Source organism: Gorilla gorilla, chromosome 5 (assembly GCF_029281585.2).
Source record: "Gorilla gorilla gorilla isolate KB3781 chromosome 5, NHGRI_mGorGor1-v2.1_pri, whole genome shotgun sequence".
In the NCBI taxonomy this organism is placed as follows: domain Eukaryota; kingdom Metazoa; phylum Chordata; class Mammalia; order Primates; family Hominidae; genus Gorilla; species Gorilla gorilla.
The window spans coordinates 86,786,498-86,807,158 of NC_073229.2; the positions used below are offsets into that span (position 1 = coordinate 86,786,498).

The 20,661-nt window shown below is 34.4% G+C and overlaps 1 protein-coding gene and 1 long non-coding RNA gene across 19 annotated transcripts in view; one reads left to right on the plus strand and one right to left on the minus strand.

Moving 5' to 3' along the window:
- LOC101154628 (protein eyes shut homolog) overlaps window positions 1-20,661 on the minus strand; it is a 460,684-nt gene that overhangs the window by 225,237 nt on the left and 214,786 nt on the right. The window lies entirely within an intron of this gene.
- The window catches only part of LOC129534411 (uncharacterized), a 37,339-nt gene continuing 18,548 nt past the window's right edge, over window positions 1,871-20,661 (plus strand). The window contains exon 1 of the long non-coding RNA XR_008681009.2: window positions 1,871-2,215. This is a non-coding gene — a long non-coding RNA (uncharacterized lncRNA). The remainder of the gene's footprint in view (window positions 2,216-20,661) is intronic.

The following is a 20,661-nucleotide window of genomic DNA, read 5'->3' on the forward strand; positions in this document are numbered from 1 at the left end:
CATATTATAATAATGTAGGTATTTTCAGAAAAAAATATTAGCAATATTAGTTCCATGGGCATTATAAATTTTAATATCCTCAAAATTTGCTTGTAATATCTCTTTAGTTTTTTCAGGTGTACCTTGACTTAATTTTGCAACAATTCACTTAAGGCTGCTGGTACTTTTATCTTGTCCAATGTTACTGTCTTTTCATATGAATTCTATATAACTTAATGAATATGAACCTTAAAGTGTTTTAAAATTGTCTCTAATATCACATGTACTTAATTCTTAGGATAATTTGGATAATAAAAGTAGAAAACAAATACCATTATTTGTATCATAACAGTATATGGTAATAATATATATCATAGATCTGGTTTCAGTATATTAAGAACTGTTTTGAAATCAATATAAAGAGATTTTAGTCATTAAAAATGTACAGATGGTATAGTTATGATAAATTGTTGATATTCCAAAGTAAATTATAACAAGAATTATAACAATGTCGCAAGATCCTTCGGGTGTCACTTCACCAGCCAGACACCTCTGTGGCCAGTAAAGCCTCTGCTTGAGATTTGCTGGCACCTGCTAGGCTTGTTCCGCCCACCCAGCCCAGCAGGCTTCACTCATCTCACGCTGCCAGCCCAGATCCCACACCTGCCAAGGCTGAGCCAGGTGCAGAGTGGTGAGGAGTGTGTGCGTGAAAGAGTGCAGGGTCCAGCCACTGCATACAGGCAGGCATGCCAGCTACTGCTACTGCAGTGGGGCAGGCAGCTCCAGGCCCTGGCACAGGTGCGAGTTTGTGTGAGGCTAAAGCTGGACCAGACATACAACACGCCACAAGCAGTCTCTGCTGCAGGCACCAGCATCCAGAGGAGGAGAACACAGTGGCAACTGAGAGCTCAAAGATGCCAGGAACTGCGGAGCCCCAAAGAGGGTGTTACGACATGTCACAGCCCTGGCTTGTGGAGCTCTGAGATCTGGGCTCCCAGAACTGCCACTCTTTACTCTTACAGTCCGGGAGTGCGTCACCACCTGCAGCTCAGCAAGCCAGCCAGGAACATGTTACAGCTCCTTTCACTCCTGAGGTTTGGTGGGTCCTGAGTTCTTTTCCTGAATCCAAGAAGAATGAGGTTATACTGACAACTGGAGGGTTAGCAAGGCAGAGAGGAGTTTTATTGAGTGACAGAATAGCTCTCAGGAGACCCAAAATGGGTCCTTTCCACAGACAGGTCTTTGTGTAGAGGAGACCCGAAGTGGGTAGCTCCTATCTGCAGGGAGGTCATCAGGAAGAGTGTCTGAATCTGGCTGAGTCCTGGGGTTTTTATGAGCTCACAAGGGAGGAAATCCATGCTGATTGGTTCATGGGTGGCCATGGGAGGACCTGAAAAAAGTACCGTAAGTTCTCACTCTGGTCACAGACTCCACCCAGAACTGGCATCCGAGCCCCCAGGCTTCAGGCTGTCCATTGCTCTTGCTTGAAGGTGGGGTTTCACTGGGGACCTTCTTTCCTGCCTAGAAAACTGTCTGCCTCCTACTGCCATCAACATGCCATCCAGCGTGCCCAGGCTGTCTGTGCCAAGGGGCAACTGCAGGCCAGCACCAAGCTGACGTCAGACACCTGGCCTCCCTCCCAAGCTCACCAGCACCCAAAGCCTGGAGGGTGTCAAGGCGGCAGTAGGGGTGATATGTCAGCACAGCCTTGAGTGTCTGCACACCAGGCTGGCTTACGACGGTGCCTGGGCTGGGCCACAACTTTGCTCTACACTGGAGCAGGCACTGGGAGTGCGGAGAGGCCAGAGACCAGGAGCAGGCACTTACGAACCTGCAGGGGCAGGGGGTTTCCCAGGACCCCAAGAGCACAAGGATATCTGGGTCAGGAGCCACAGCTGGGTGGCTGCCGCTGAACCTGGGAACACTGGGCTCCTGATTGTTCCCAGCCCCTGCCAGCTCCACAGATTGCACATCCCCAGTCAAGCCTCCTCCACTGCAGCTGGCTTCCATGTAGTAGCTGTTCCAGATGGGCCACCACTGCCACCAACAAGATGAACAACAAGAATATAGCAAGAAACACAACTTCGGATATAGCAAAAAGAAAAATGGGACTGAAAGAAATTACCTTTCTACTTGACCCCAAGATGTACTGTCATGTCATTAATTCTGCAAATGCATCAGCCTGGCCTATGTCTGGAAAACACACAGAGGATAATTCTAACAATGTCAAATCTAGGTAAGTTCTACACTGTGTTTTGCTCCATAACTCCAGAAAAGTCACAACCTCACCATATCCTAGTTTCCTTAATTATAATGAGAGAGTTTGATGAAATGGAAGATTTTAAACAATCTCCCACTTTTAATAATATCACAGTCCTTTAAAATCTGTTTAGAAACATCAAAGTTAATATTATACAAAATCCATAAAACATGAAATAGAATAAAGAGAGAAGCTATAATAAATAAAAACCTAAGGAAAATAAATAAAAGCAAGCCAGGTGCAGTGGCTCATGCCTGTATTCCCAACACTTTGAGAGGCTGATGATGTGGGCAGATCACTTGAGGCCAGGACTTTGAAATCAGTCTTTAGTTCTTTTCTGGCCAACATGGCAAAACCCCATTTCTGCTAAAAATACAAAAATTAGCTGGGCATGGTGGCTTATGCCTGTAATCCCAGATACTACAAAGGCTGAGGCACAAGAACTGCTCGAACCTGGGAGGCCAAGGTTGCAGTGAGCTGAGATCACGTCACTGCACTCCAGCCTGTGCAAGAGTAAGCACTATCTCAAAAAGAGAAAAAAAGAAAAGAAAGAAAAGAAAAAAAAATTTTTTTTGGCTACTCCCAATAGATTTTGCATGTAACTACTGGGTTGTTTTTCTGCAGGTACAGAAATGATTGCCACATATTCACTCCCCAAGATTAGGCTGTAAGGTTTTTCATGGGCATAAATATAATTTTTCATCTTTGCGTCTTAATAACCAAACCCAAACAGGAATAACTCAATCTCAGTTAACTATTAATAAAGTAAGAAGAAATACTCTGTTTTTACTATAGTTTACATCATCAAATAAAGTATACAGTTGAGCAGTCTTCTGAATAATTATCATTTAAATACCATGTTTAATTATTTCATTAAATATATCTCTGATATTTTGATACACTAATAATATAGTTATACAACTTTTCCAATAAAGTTGTCCAATTTTTGAATTTATGGTACTGAAAATTACTTTATAACTAATTTTTGATGTATATTTTAGCTTGTACCTTTCAAGCAGCATTAATTTAGAATTTACAGTCCCTTGAATTTTAAAAATTAGTTCAAAGATTTTTATTGCAGTCTTACTTAAAATACTTTCTAGTTTCTTTAAAATATTTCAAACACTTTGATGACTTTTTTTCAAATGATATTAAAGAATGTATTTCAGTTTTAGTTTATGTTTTGTCAAATATTTATAATGATCAATGATCATATCCTACATTATATCTATTACTCAAAACATTGACAAACTATAATCTGCATTTACTAATATACTAAGATGCTAATATTCATTCATTCATACTAAGCTATGTCAATCACTATAATACTTGTAATAATAATATTTATACTTATATTTATATTATAAAATATAATATAATAATATATTATAATTATATACAATTATTATATATAATATATAACATATAACATATTAACATAACATAATATATAATATATTATTAATATAACATATTAATATAACATAATATATAATATATTATTAATATAACATATAATATGTTATACGTTGTATATAATATAACATAAAATAATACATTATTATATATTGTGTATAATATATAATTATATAATAACAATATTCAAAATTTGTATATATTGCAGGACACAAATAAAGGTGTTAGACTGTTCTTAGTGTCCATTATTTTGTAATTTTCACTTCAAAAATACATGTGTGTGTATGTGGTGTACGTGTGTGTATTTAAGCAAGACTTTTACTCATTGTATAGAAAATATTGTTCAACATGCACTGAAATGATGGCATGCATCTCTGCCATCCATAGGCAGACATAATTCTGCATGTCTTTCACATATTTTATTCTTTCTGAAGGTTCTAAAAGCACACAACTTTTAAGTTAAAGCATATTAAATGGATATATATAATGAATATGCATAATATAATGAATATACAAAGTACAACATTTACATTAAAGAGTATAAAGTGAGTATGTATATTATTATATATACTGGTCCCATACACAGTATCTTCTTATTCGATGGGTACATCCATGTCATTATATTTTTTAAAGCTTTCCAGTTGTTGTAAGTTGCAGAGAGATTTGACAACCAATGGTCTAGCCATAATCTTCAAGCCTGAAGACTTTTTTTTAAAGACCTGTTGGTACTTTGTTATTTTTTCATCATCTCTTATTTTGATTGTTGCTACCTTGGATAATTCACAGATATTCTCAGATTAAAAGTTGTTTGCTCTTGAATTTACTCTGTATCTTGCGGACGATACTAATGAAAATGTGATTGGAAAGACCCAGAGCATCAATGTTATCTCCTGCTAAGGCTGACAATCAACTTTGCCCCCAGTGACATTTATTTTTCTACAGGCAAGTTGGGACCCACATCTTAGACTGCCATCCATAGGCAGAGATAATTTAAAACTCCATGTTGGATATTTTCATGTAAGCTCTACTATTAACATTACACTCTATAACATAAAATTGGTTTAGGCAAACACTTTCCATTAACCAGACCTAAACCTTTAATGCTCCCAATTAGCTGAAGAGACTTCTTGAGTCACCATTTACTTCTCTCTCAAGGATCCCTCTATTAGTTCTATTTCTCAAATATTTATAGTGCAGTCCCCCTTTTCAATTTCATTTGTCATTGAATTCAGACCCTCATTATCTCTTACATTTTTTGTTGACCTAATTGTTAACTCCCAGGTGTATCACATTCGTGTGTCTCATTTTGCTTTTCTAATGGGTAATGGTATGTATTAAATGGTATCTTTTAGATATATTCAAAAGGTAATGTAACAGTTTTATTTTTAAGTGTCAATATGTACAATGTTTTAGAAATTACCACCTTTTAAATATTTAAACTAATAAATTTTAGATGGCATCTTAAAAATATGTAGGGCTGTCAACGGTTTTTCAAAATACTATTGGGGGTTAGAAATGCAAAAGCAATGAAAACCACTACTCTACTTCTATTACAAATCTTTTAAAATACATGTTATTATAACCTTGAAAGTGCTGATTCATACCATGAATATTATTTAGTTAATATTAATAAGCAGAATTTTATATAACACTTAATATTTTTACCAGAAAGTAATTTTCTAAATTAGTTAAATGGTTATAAAAATACAATATTTTAATGTAAATATTTTACAATATCCTAATTTCTCCAACATTTTCATTGTAAAATTTTTTGTATATTATATAAACATGCTATATATGTATATAATAATTTTTGTATATAATAATTACAGAAAAGTACCATATACACCATATACACATATAGCATGCATGTTTAGTAAAGACAAAAAAAAATTAGCCTGCTATCTGACTACTATATTTCCTCTGGAAGAAGCTATGTTTGTTCAAGAGGCAATTTGACATTTTATATTTGCAAAAGGTTATCAGCAAATATCAGGAACAAACATCATATGTGAGCTAGCAAAGACAAGAAAACATCAAATTTGAATGAGGCAGCTTAATAATAAAACATGTAGCAGGGTACATATCACCCATGGGGTCATAGCCGAACAATTTGAAGAGGAAGAGTTAATATATTTTAATAGTCACCTATAACTTATTGTAGTGTATTCCCATACTGTTATCCAAAATTTGTAGTTAACATAAGGACAAAATGGAAAGAATGAAATAAATGAAAAAACCCCTGAAATATTAGAAATCTTCCAAATTTAATAAACATAGGAATCTTGAAGTAGGTATACCATGTTCTCTGGACCTCCACATAGCAAGACCCTGGAGATAGTTGGTCAGGGTGCTCAATTTCCCAAAATATATAAAGTTTGAGGCAATTTTATTTTAAATTTCACAGGGACAGAATGCCTTCAGTAGATATGACTTATATATAATTAGCCTGACTGAAATGAAATGAAATAAATACTGTGTTAATTAAGTTAATTTTATTTCTATAGTCTGTTGTAAAAGTTTCCTTTGGTAACTGTTAAAAATGTGCTGTGATTTTAACAGTCCTCTGCATGAAGTACAGTTTAAATAATTTTGTAAAAATGTGATATTAATTGGCTAAGACTTCCAAAGCAATTATAATATCTGTGGGTGGTTTGAAGCTGATACTGATCATTGATGCTTCATGAAGTTTAATAAAATGGTACTTTTTTTGCTTGAATACATTCTAAGCCAGTGAGCCATGTAGTACCACTTTTTCAGCAACACTTACAGAATTCATACAATGTTAGTTCTAGAAAGAATTAAGTATCCTTTCATCCAACTGCTTCTTTTTACTGATAAAGAAATTGCAGTCGAGAGAATTTGAACAAATTGTTCAAACAATTATATAACAAGCCCTGGCTTGTGAGACAAACTTGAATTTATGTCTCCAGTTTCCTAGTTTAGTACATACTCATTTCAACACAAAACACTGCCAAGGTTTCAGTGAAAAGGATATCAGTAATTCATTACCAATTATACAAGTTGCAAAATTAAATCAAAATATCTCAGAAATTCAGCAGAACATTCAATAATTATTTCAAGTTCATTACTAAATACGTAGTCATATTACAGAGTAATTGCAGGAGAAAATTAATATAAAACTATGTTATATTTTTATTTTTGTTAATTTAATATTCAGCTACATTTTCATGTATGATCAAAATTTATTTGTTATAGAAAACCATTCAATTTCAGCAATATTTTATAAGGCATAGTATCTCTTTTGAAATATATAACAAAATTAAGACTATCAATCTCCAAAAGTTAATTCTGCAGTTTTTTTTTTCTAAAGAAAACCCCACTTTCCAATTGACAACCATTATGACATTGTACACAGAGAATATAAAAATTTAGTTGACTAATGCATGGCACTTAAAACTGTGAATCAGATTCAGGTTTGCTATGAAGTTAGAGTAGGTAGATAGGCAGATAATAGTAGGGCAGGATAGTGTCCCAAGTAATGTCAGGTGACTGTCTTGTAATTGTCAGGTGGCCCCTTAATTGTAGGCCACAACTCCCAATAAAATCCTAAGAATTGAGCAAACATGTGGCAGATGATATGATTGTATATTTAGAAAACCCCATCATCTCAGCCCAAAATCTCCTTAAGCTTATGAGCAACTTCAGCAAAGTGTCAAGGTACAAAATCAATGTGCAAAAATCACAAACAATCCTATACACCAATAATAGAGAGCCAAATCATGAGTGAACTCCCATTCACAATTGCTATAAAGAGAATAAAAATACCTAGGAATACAACTTACAAGGGATGTGAAGGACCGCTTCAGGGAGAACTACAAACCACTGCTCAAGGAAATGAGAGAGGACACAAACAAATGGAAAAACATTGCGTGCTCATAGATAGGAATAACCAATATTGAAAAAATGGCACTAGACTGGTAAGGGAAAATTTCCCCAAGAGAGCATGCCTGTAACTTCAACCACCAAGTGGCGCACTCAGCTCCTCCAGTATACTGGCAAGTCACTGAGCATGCGGTGATTAGCCAACAGCTCACACAAGGGGAAGGATGAGGGGACAAGACCTGGAAAAAAAAAAGAAGAACAGGAAATAATTCTTTAAGAGCCTTGAACCAACAGTCAGGTAGGGCACTCAGTCTGTTGAGTTGCCTACTTGGTTTCTTCCAAGTGTGTTTTTCTTTGCATCAGTAAACTCTCATTTCTGCCTTAAATCTACTTTTGTGTGTTGGCTGAATTCTTTCTCTGAACAAGACAAGAATTGAGGACTGCAGAGTCTACCCAGACTTGCCACCAGTAAGAAAAGTTAAAAAACAAAAACAAACAAACAAAAACCTCTATATTTAATCATGGTGTCATCAGCCTAGCTCTATGACCTTAAGAAGCTAACTTAACATGTTAGAGCCTAAATTTCATCATCTAAAAAGTAAGAAAATTATACACAATGAATTCAGAGTTTCCTTCTTCTCTAGGTTTATATGATTTAGTAGTTAAAAAAAATCATATCCAAAGAGTTAGCTCAGAAATTAACAGAAAGTGCAAAATTACAATATGACTGCATTTTTAAAAATCAAAGAAAATTTGTTTACAACAGAAACATAGGTTCAATTACTTAGCACATCATCATGATTTTAATGTGTCCCCCAAGATTTCATGTGATGGAAACTTACTCCCCAGTTCAAGTGTTGGTAGGTGGGGCCAAATAAAGGTGCTTAGATCATGATGGCTCTGCCCTCATGAATGGATTAATGCTGTTATTGTGGGAATGGATTGTTATAAAATCTAGCTTAGTCCCTTCTTGCTCTTGCCCTCTCTTGTCCTTCCACCTTCTGCCATGAGAAAACATTGCAAGAAGGCTGTCACCAGATCCAGGCACTTCAACCTGGGAATGCCCACTGTTCAGAACTGTCAGAAATATATATGTGTATGAATAATATATATATATATACACACACACATATATATAATTTATACATATAAATTAAATATAAGTTACCTGTTCTAACAGATACATTTTCTAAAATGGTGACCAAAATGAAATGAAAAAGTATTTATATTTGTATAGTAATAAAAGAGAAGTAAAAATTTTAAATTATAAATTGATGTTTATTAAATATATATTAGTCAACATTCTATCTAAACTCTATAGTCTAAAAAGAGTAGGTAATAAAAATGATGCAGCTTTTTAAATAAGGCCAGATGATCGCTGAATGTCTTCTAATATTCCACTGAAGGATTGCTTCAAAAATTCAAGTCCAGTAAGGATTATTTAGGTTTCTAGGAAATGTATCATTATTTTATTTTTCATATTTGCTATTAATGAAAGCCTTACACTTGGTGAAGTTATATGTTAACCTCTAGTTTTCAGACCAATTAAAATAAATTTTGGTAGTAAAAAAGATAACCCCTAGTGAATTTATAGTTATACAGCTTCTTTTCTTTTCTTTTCTAAGTTTCTTTTCTAAGCTAGGTATATTATTCAAATACTGTCTTTGAATATTGCTCCCTTAAGTGGGCCTTTCTGGACCCTTAACTGAACTCATAATTGCCTAATTAGCTTGCTAATGTTGCGGCTCAGAAAACAACAGCTCAGAAAACAATACTCCAAAATATGGCATTTTGACATGCTGAACTGAAGATGAAGCTCAAGTTCTCTGATTTTTCCCCACCTCTCCATGTATCTCCCACAGATGTTGAAGTTTCCGTCTTCCCACCTAGAACAATAATTATTTTTTCTTCTCCCTCCCTATTACCTCATTATCTATTGCAGAAAAGAAGATCAAGAGTAACAACACCTGAGCAAACCCTTTTACAATTATGATGACTGTCTCTGAGGATTATTTAAATCCCCAACTGAACTATTCACAAGTTAATCTCTGTTCCTCATCCATATCCATTCATTCCTCCCTAGAAACCATTTATTGTCCTTCAATAGAATTCCTCTTCTCCCCTCTCCCATAATCTGTTTTACCAGAATCTGAGCTCCCACTTTCTTTTTTTCTTTCTTTTTTTTTTTTCTGTAACCTCAAGATGGTATATAAGCTTCCTCATAACTCGTTGGAAAGTTGGGTCTTCATTTTAAAGGCTTCTGTGTATATACACTAAATACATTTGCATGCCATTTTTCTTATCAGTCTATCTGCCTCATGTCAGGGATTTTTCAATGACTCTTTAAGGGACCAAGAGCCCATGGCCCCCTCACTAGCTATTTAAACAATTAAATAAAGTTTTTAACACGTTTATGTTTTACATAAGTGAAAATTATACTTCAAATTAAAAACATAAAATAATAGCAAAAGAGTTGAGCATGACTTTTCAATGACAAAATTAGACTAGGAAATTTCTATGTGGTCATGTCCTCCAAGCTGCTTTTGTTTCGAAAGTGGCTCACTTATTTGATTTTCTCAGGAGAAGCAGTTGAGAAATAGTGCTGTGTATGTCAGGCTGTCTTTTCTAATTGACAAAAGTTACTCATGACTTATCTCAAGAATACAAAATTGAAGAATTAGAGACAAATGTACATATAAAAAACACTGATGAAACCACATTTGCAAAAATGATCACAGTGAGAATATTATGACAGTGAAAGTGATCTGACCTGAGTCCATCTTGCCTCTAAACTTCCAAACTGTCCTTGTTCATCCCTGGGCATAGGCCAAACTAACTTTGTGAGGAACTTAGTTTACAGTTTAACTTTGAGACAAAGATGATAACTGTCAGGCCTCTGAGCCCAAGCTAAACCATCATATCCCCAGTGACCTGCATGTATACATCCAGATGGCCTGAAGTAACTAAAGAATGACAAAAGAAGTGAAAATGGATTGTTCCTGCCTTAACTGATGACATTACCTTGTGAAATTCCTTCTCCTGGCTCATCCTGGCTCAAAAGCTCCCCCACTGAGTACCTTGTGACCCCCGCCCCTGCCCGCGGAGAACTACCCCCTTTGACTGTAATTTTCCTTTACCTACCCAAATGCTATAAAACGGCCCCACCCTTATTTCCCTTCACTGACTCTTTTCGGACTCAGCCCGCCTGCACCCAGATGAAATAAACTGCCTTGCTGCTCACACAAAGCCTGTTTGGTGATCTCTTCACACGGACACGAGTGAAAATAACAGTTTTTCGAAAACAAATTTTCTTCTTGCCTGGGGACCAGACTGCCATTGTAGGACTAACAAATTAGCTACATGATTACAAATTATGGCGTAGGAGTCATGCAGCTGGTGGCCACAAGACTCTGAACCTCTTCAATTGTTCCTAGGGTTAACACCACTGTCCTAAAACCTAAGATTGGTGCTCAAGATATTCTTCAGACTCTGCACTCAGTGGATCAGTTGCCCCCACCCAAATCAATAAACTGGCTCATCTGGTTTTGTGGTCTCAACCGAGGATCTGACTCAACACAAAGGACAGCTTTGATTCCCTCTGATTTTATCTCCAACCCGACCAATCAGCAATGCTCACTCCCTGGCCCCCTACCTGCCAAATTATCCTCAAAAAGATCCAGTCTCTGAATTGGGGGTGAGACTAATTTGAGTAATAATAAAACTCAGGTCTTCTTTTCAGACTGCTCTGTGTGAATTAAGCTCTTTCTCTATTTTAATTCTTTTATCTTGATAAATCAACTCAATCTAGGCAGCAGGCAAAATGAACCTGTTGAGTGGTTACATTGATGTGGAAGGACAAGGGAGTTGGAATGAGGCAAAGAGGAGTCAGCCATGAAAGAAAGATTCAAATATTCTAAGTATGGACTCTTATTCCAACCTCAATGCCGGGCAGGTTTTCAGCTCTAGGTGTGTGGGGATAGGTGGAAAATAAAAAATTAAAAAAAAAAAGTTATTTTCCTCTAGGGAAAAAGTAAAAGGTATTCAAGGGGATAGGTTTCCTCGTCCAATTCTGCCAGTATACTTGAGATTACTGAACAATTTCCCTACCAACTAAATGAAGCTTGCAAAGAAAGAAGAGCCTAGACCTTTCTTAAGAATGGTCATGAATTAGCATCATAAATAGCCTATGCAGAAAACATGCTAAATTATGCTTAGCAAATAGGTTCTCTATACTCTTCAATGATTTACTAGGACCTTTTTTGGGAACTCATCAGCAAGTCATTTTGAAGTTATCATGCTGTGATTAACTGCTGTGCCATTTTTCTCCTCAAAATTCATGAAAAATGCAGAGTTACTATCTACTTCACCCACTGTATGAGTTTCACAACTGGTTTTTATCATGATCTCTCATGCTGGGTTTATAGATTGCTTGAACTGGGGGTGAGAACTCCTGCTGATACTGTCACAGAGCAGTCTAGTTAGGTTCCACTAAGTGAATCTGTTAAAACTGTCAACAAAAAATAGCCAATAACTTTTAAGATAAACAGAGATGGACTCTTTCCTACAATGTAACTAGAAATGGAAGCTGAATAAAGTCTCAGTAAAAAGAAAGGTTTTGTTTATTTTCATTCCTTTCCTTTTGCATTATTGTTTGGACTGCTTCTGGAAACTTCAGCCTTAGAAATAAATAGAAGTGAATACCTTTTAAAATGAATGTCTTCAGTAGATTAAAAGTAACTGAAGATTTTTTTCAACGTATTTTTTACTTGTTCCTTTGTTTATATTCTAAAAGAAATGTACTTGGAGGCCATATGTTTTAGAAACTCCATTACACATGTGCATTTGTTTCTTGTTATTCACATCAGTTATGTTCTGTAAGGTTGCCATAAATACTGAATAATTGCTTTGGTGGGGCGGGAGAATATATATTACACATATTATACTTTAGAAAAACAATAGTTTTCATTCTATCCTTCTAGGTTTTCAGCTGGGGCATTTGTAAAAAAAGACAGATTAACAAGAGAAAAACAAACATGTATATCTCATACATACATGGGAGAAAAGACAGGGCAATCAACTCTCAAAGGGGTAGCTCAGCATTTAAACTTAAATACCATCTTCAGCTAAAATATATATATATAAAAAGAGAAGGATATCTGAGAGGTAAGTTATGGCAAGGTGACCATGAAAACCAAGGTGAACAAGAATAAAAGTTGATAGGCAGATTTATGTCAGTGCCTTCTCCATAGATAAAATTACCTTGTGATTTAGAGTCATATACTCTTTCTGGTACAGAGAAGGATAGACTTTTACAAATAGAAATTTCCTTTATAAATATACTTTTCCCTTATAAAAGTGTAATTTCTGCTCTGGCTTTAGAGTTTCTATTATATCTGCTGTTTCTCAAAATAATCTTATAGGCCAAAAAAAGTGTATTATTTATTTTGGGATGACATAATCTGGTCTCCTATAGCCATAGTCCTGGGTAACATATTCTGATCCACTATAATATAAATTCCATGTACTATGATCAGTTGCAATGCTAAACAACAATAGTTCGATAATGAAATTTTTCAAATGCTTTTGATAAAAATGTATAATGCCCAAGTTCAGTCTATATAGAAAGCTTTTATAAAAAACATTTTTTAAAAAACCTTCGAAAAACAGTAAAGAAGATCCAAATCAATGAAAATATATGTTTATGGATACAGGGTTTAATACATTCAAGATGTCAATTATGCCTAAATTTATCAATAGATTTTAAGAAATCTCAATCAAATTTTCAGCAGATCATTCGTAAAACTTGAAAAGAGTGTAATGAGATGCATATGGAAAGGCAAAAGCCCAAAGTTACAAACATTAAATAATTTTTTTTTAAGGAACATTACCTAAAATGAGAAAGGAAAATCTTCTCTGGTGAATATCAAAACATGAAAAGCTATGCTTGTAAGATACCATAATTTTACTCCATTAATTCCTTTTAAATCAACTCATGAAACAGAATATGGCGTTTAATTATTGAATAAATATGACAGTGTAGACAAGCTGGAAAATTATAGACTCTTCAATAAATCATGCTGGAATAACTGTATATCCTTACAGAGATACAAAATTATATAGCAGTCTTTCATATTCAAAAATCAATTTCTTGTAAATTAAATACATATATGTGAAACATAATGTTAAAAACTTTTAAAATATATGTCTTGGTTCTAGATAGAGAAACAGTTCTTTAAAAAGGCACAGAAGCCAAAAATAATAATAAACAATGTTGTTAAGTCTCAGAAAATACAAATCATAAGTAAAGAAAATTAAATGATAAGCCACAAATTAGAAGAAATTTTTGTCATACATGAAAAATCGATGTGGGGAAGGATAAATTATATTTCTTTCTACTAGTTTTATCATATGCAGGGGAAAAGAAATTAAAATATACAGTCATGTGCCACATAACAGTATTTCAGTCAATAATGAACCCTGTATAAGATGGTGATCAGAGCAACAGGCTATACCATGTAGTCTACGTATGTAGTAGTCAGTACCATCTCGGGCTATGTAAGTATACTCTTGGATGTTCATACAATAGCAAAATTGTCCAACAATGCATTTCTCAGAATGTGTACCTTTTGCTAAGCAAAATATTAATATATTTATATATGTACTCCCCCATTAGTTTTATGTTTTATACAGGAACATCTATTTTAAAAATTGCAAAAAAACCATGATTAAGCATTTTAAAAATCTATTTGCATGCTTTCCATTAAACAAAACTACATTTTTCTCCAGGCAGCTTATATCTGCTTTTTGATAGATGTTATCAAGACAATTAATGATTTACTTCAATGGGCTGAGGAGATAATTCCATGGAAGCTCTTAAAGATCTAATATGTGTGCTTCTGAAACATCTATAATTTAGCCTTTATGGTTATGTTAATATAGGCAATGAGAATCAGGAAATTCACCTTGGGAGTGATGTCACAAAGACTGCGGAGTGGGCATAGCAGCTCTCATCTCCCCCCTCAGAAAAACTACAGACAGCTATTCAAAATCAAAAATAGGCCAGAGAGGGCTCAAGAGCTCATTAATGAATCTGCCACAACATGTTGAAGCAAAAATGGAAAACATGTATATAGAAAGATCACTGATGAGATCAGAATACCCAAGATGTCAGTACAAGCAAAGAAGAAATGTAAAAGCTACTGATATCAGCTACATGGTTGGAACCACTGTGGTCTCCACAAGTCTGCTCTGCAAAGGAGACCAGCATCTTTTGCCACTGAAGGAATCAATAGCTATCCTGGCTGAGGAACCCAGAGAGGGAGACGCCACTGTTTACTCTTCTCCCATACAAGAATTGGCTGCTGTTCAGTCACCTCAGGAAAGAAGCTTCTTCAGGAAAATAACTGCCACAGATACATGCATATGTTCACGCAGGTATTCTGTGCAAAACCTGACCCTGAAGCCCAGCCTCCCTGTAAGTGCCCATGTTTCAGCTCCAGGCTCTGTGGCTGTACTGGTACAGCCTACCTTTCAGATACTGGAACCACAGCTATAAGATGTAAGTTTGCACACATAGGCTCCAGGGCCAAATTCTTGCAGTATATGCCCATGCTTTGAACATTAGCCCAGCTGTGATGAATACCTGTTTCTGAAGCTGCTCTAAACCTGCACACACCTGCATTCCCTTTCTCATCTTCTCAACTATTTCATGAGTATACTGTTTCATGATCATCTTGCATACTGTTACTAATGTGGCAGTGTAAGCCTCTATGACCCAGGCACTAGCTCAGCTGCCTAGAGAGTTAAGCAGTATCCTAGTCCTGGGGCTGCTCTAACACTGTGCATGCCTATTCTGTCATTCTTGGCACTCTGGCTAGTTCACAATCATCCATGCCTCACAGACAGTAACCAACATGGCAGTGGGAGTCCCTGCGCCCTAGGCACTAGTGCTATTACTGCCCCAGTTCCCAAAACTGTAGTTTCTCCACACATTCTCATTCTTTAGTTCTCAGCTTTGTGACTGTTCCATGTGTGCCACCCAGACATCGGTGCCACTGGCACCTCTAGTGGGACCCTAAACCATTCCAAGTGCCAAGAGCAACCCACTAGCTACAACAAATGTCTAGGTACAGGAAAGTCAAAGGTCTCCAATCAAATTCGGTCCAAACAAGACTACACAAAGACACGATATAATCAAACTGTCCAAAATCAAAGACAAAGAGATGGTCCTGCAAGTAGCAAGAGAAAAAAAGCATAACACATAAGAACATATGTACACTGAGAGTAAAAGAATGGAAAATATATTCTATGCAAGTGGATACCAAAAGAGAACAGGAGTAGCTAGCTATGCATGTATCAGGTAAAATAAACTTTAAGTAAAAAACTCTAAAACAAGACAAAGAAGGGTAATATGTAATGATAAATGTATTAATTAATCAAGATGTAATGATTGTAAACATATATAACCAACATTGGAGAAGCTAAGTAATAGTAATATATCTGAAGAGAGAAATAGACTGTAATACCACAATAGTAGGAGTCTTCAATACTCCACTTTCAAAAATGGGCAGATCATCCGGACAGAAAATCAGTAAGGAAACATCGGACTTGAACTATATGCTTTAGACCAAATGGCCTAACAGACATATACAGAACATTCTAAGCCACCGCTACAGAAAACAAATTTCTCTCAAGTGCACATGGAACATTCTCCCGCATAGATTATACTTTAGTCCACAAAAGAAGTCTTAACAAATTTAAGAAGATTGAAATCATATTAAATATATTTTTTGACCATAGTGTTATGAAACTAAAAATACATGGTAAGAGAAATTTCAAAAAAGAATAGAACTATTTGAAAATTAAACAGCATGGTCCTAAGCAACAAACAGGTCAAGAATAAATTATGGCTGGACGTGGTGGCTCACGCCTATAATCCTAGCACTTTGAAGGCCAAGGCGCATGGATCACTTGAGGTCAGGAGTTCGAGACCAGCCTGATCAACATAGTGGAACCTCATCTCTACTAAAAATACAAAATTTTTTTGTATTGCAAGTGTGTATTGCACACTTGTAACCCCAGCTACTCCGAAGGCTGAAGCAGGTGAATCACTTGAATCTGGGAGGTGGAAGGTGCAGTGAGCTGAGATCATGACACTGCACTCCAGCCTGGGTGACAGAGTGGGACTTCCTCTCTAAATAAATAAATAAATAAATATATATATATTAATTAAAAGAAAAAAGTTTAAAAATATCTTCAGAAAAACAAAAATAGAAACACAACATATTCAAAATTAAAACATTTAGCAAAAGTATTTCTAAGAAGGAAGTTTAGTAATAAATGTCTACAAAGAAAAAGGAAAAGATCCCAGATAAACAACCTAATGTGACAGACATATCAAGGAACTAGAAAAAGAACAATATAAACCCAAAGTTTGTAGCATGAATGATATAATAAAGACTACAGTAGAAATAAATAACATAGACATGAGAAAAGCAACAGAAAAGAAATCAACCAAATTAAAATTTGTGTTCTTTTAAACTAAACAAAATTGACTAACTTTTAGCTAGACCAACAGGGAAAAAAAAGAAAGACTCAAATACATGAAACCAGAAATTAAAGAGGAGATATTACAATTGATAACACAGAAATATAAAGAATCTTGAGACCACTTTAAACAATTACACACCAACAAATTGGATAACCTAGATAAAATGGATAAATTCCTAGACACATACGAAATACCAACACTATTTTGTGAGGAAAAAGAAAGTTTGATCAAAACAATAACAAGTAAAGAGATTAAATCAGTAATGAATATTCTTCCATCAAAGAAAAGTCCAAGACTTGATGGTTTCAGTGCTGAATTCTAGCAAACAATTAACACCAATTCTTCTCAAACTCCTCCAAAAATTAAAGAGGAGATAATACTTTCAAATGGATTTTATGAAGTCAGCATTACCCAAATACCAAATTCAGACAGCACACTACAACAAAGGAAAATTACAGGTCAATAATCTTAATGAACATAGGTGCAAATTCCTCAACAAAATAATAGCAAAAAGATTTCAACAGCACACTAAAAGGATCACTTACTATGATCAAGTGGAGGATTTATCCTTGGATGCAAGGATAATTTAATATATGCAAACCAGTAAATGTGATTCACTACATTAACAAAATGAAGGACAAAAGTGATATGATTATCTCAATGCATGCATCAAATAAGTTTGAAAAAAATCAACATTCTTCTATTATAAAAACTCTCAATAAATTAAATATGGAAAGAATGTACCTCAACACAACAAAGGCCATGTATGAAAAGTCCATAGCTAACATTATACTAAATGGTAAAAAGTTGGAAGATTTTCCTGTAAGATGAGGAATAAGACAAGTATGCCCACTCTCCCCATTTTATTCAAAAATAGAGCTGGATGTCCTAACCAGACAAATTAGTCAAGAGAAAGAAATAAAATGCATCCTCTTTAGAAAACAAGAAGTGAAATCATTTTGGTTTTCAGATTACATAATCTTATATATAGAAAACCCTAAAAACTCCATCCAAAAACTGTTAGAACTAATAAATTCAGTAAAGCTTCAGGATACAAAATCAACATACAAAATTGATTAGTGTTTCTATACACTGACAACAAACTATTTTTAAAAAGTCAAAAAACAAGATTATTCACCACAGCTATAAAACAAATACTTAGGAATAAATTTAAACAAAGAAATGAAAGACTTTATATACTGAAAACTCTAAACACTGATGAAAGATATTAAAGAAAAAACATAAATAAATAAAACATATCTCCTCTTCATGGATTAGAATAATTAATATTGTTAAAATGTCCATACTACCCAAAGCAATCTATGAATTTTATGCAATTTACATCAAAATTTCAATGACATTTTTCACAAAAATAGACAAAATAATTTTAAAATTTAAATGAAAACACACACAAGAAAACCTAATAGCCAAAGCAATCTTGAGTAAAAAGAACAAAGCCAGATATATCACACTACCTGATTTCTAAATCTATTACAAAGCTATAGTAATCAAAACAGCATGGTACTGGAAAAACAAGCAAACAAACAAAAACCTGTAGTCCAATGGAACAGAATAGAAACTCCAAAAATAAAATCCATACATTTATGGTAAATTTATTTTTGACAAAATTTCCAAGAACACAGAATGAGGAAATGACAGTCTTTAAAAAATGGCACTGAGAAAACTGGATATCCCTATGCAAAAGGATGAAGTTAGACTCTCATCTCTATCTAAAATCAACTCAAAATAAATCAAAGCCTTTAACATAAGACACGAAACTATACAACTACTAGGAAAAAACATAGAGGAAAAGCTCCATGACATTAGTCAGGGTAATAATGTTTTTGGATATAACCCCAAAGACACAGACAACAAATCAAAAATAGACAAAGTTGATTACATTAAACTAAAAAGTTTCTGCACTGCAAAGGAAACAATCAACACAGTGAAGAGGCAGTCTACCAAATTGTAGAATATATTAGTAAACCATACATCTGATAAGGACTTTATATCCAAACTATATAAAGAACTTAACTCAATAATATTAATAATAATAAAAGCCTGTTTTTTTTAAAAAAAAAGACAAAATACCTGAATAAATATTTCTCAAAAGGAGACACACAAATGGCTAGTTGGTATGTGAAAAAAATGCTCAAATTACTAATCATCAGAGAAATGTAAATCAATCCACAATGAGATCTCACCTCATGCCTGTTAGAATAGTTATTATAAAAAGAGGAAAGATAACTGCTGGAGAGGATGTTGAGAAAAGGGAACAACTATACACTTGTTGGAATATAAATTAGTAAAGACCTTATGAAAAACAGTGTGGAGGTTTCTCAAAAAATTGAAAATAGGAGCACTAAATGATCCAGCAATCTCACCAATAGGGATATATCCAAAGAATATGAAATCAGTAAGTCAAAGAGATATGTCTACACTACACTTTTTGCAGCACTATTCACAATAGCCAAGGTATGGATTAAACAGGAGTGTAGATCTACAGATGAACAGATAATGAAAATATACATTTTATATATATATATATACACACACACAATAGAATACTACTTAGCCTTTAAAAAGAAGGAAGTCCTATCATTTGTGACAACGTGGATGAACCTAGAGTACATTATGTTAAATGAAATAAGCCAGGCACAGAAAGACAAATACTGCATGATCCTACTTACATGTGAAAACTAAAAAAGTCAAATTCGTAGAAAACTAGAAAAGTCAAATTCATAGAAACAGAGTAAAATTGTTGTTACGAGAGGCTTTGGGGTGGAATTCTTGGGAGGCTGTTGGTCAAAGGACACAAAATTTCAGTTAGAGAAATAAATATAATAGATCTGTTATACATCATGGTGACCACAGTAAATAACAATATATTGTATACTTAAAAATTGCAAAGCAATAGATTTTGAAGTGTTCTCAGTATTAAAAAAAAATGAGAAGTGTGTGAGGTAATGCATAGGTAAAATAGCTTGGTTCAGTTATTTCACAATTTATACACATACCAATACATGTTGTATACCACAAATATATACATAATTTTTACTTAACTAAAAATTAAATTTACAAAAACAGAAAAGAAATTGGACTCATCTTTCACACATTTAATTTAATCTTGCAACAAAATAACCTCATAATAAATTGAGGACTATAACTAATTTATTGATCCTTTTATAAAATGTTCTTGCATATTGACGGAGGCATTAAAGAAGCACAAAGATTACAACGTACCCCATTCTCTTATGGTCACACAGTATTTAATTAGATAATTAAAACTTGGTTTATGTGTGTTTCTAGTTGAAATTATTTTCCAAAGCCGTGTAAGAATAAATCCAGCACACAAAAGAAAACACATTTCATCCAGTTACTTTTGCTCTGACTGGATTAAGTTTTCTTCAAATATGGCAGTGACCTAATGGCCAACTCAACTTTGACTAATGAGAAACTTTTGACGATTATTCGTTTGCCTGTATACATGTGTTTTTTTGTTCCTTTCTTAGGGAACTTAAGCATACTTGAAAATAGCAAGTACTTAAAAAACATAAGCCAGTTACAAGAATCAAGAAGATACAACATATCTTAGATTTAGAAACTTGAA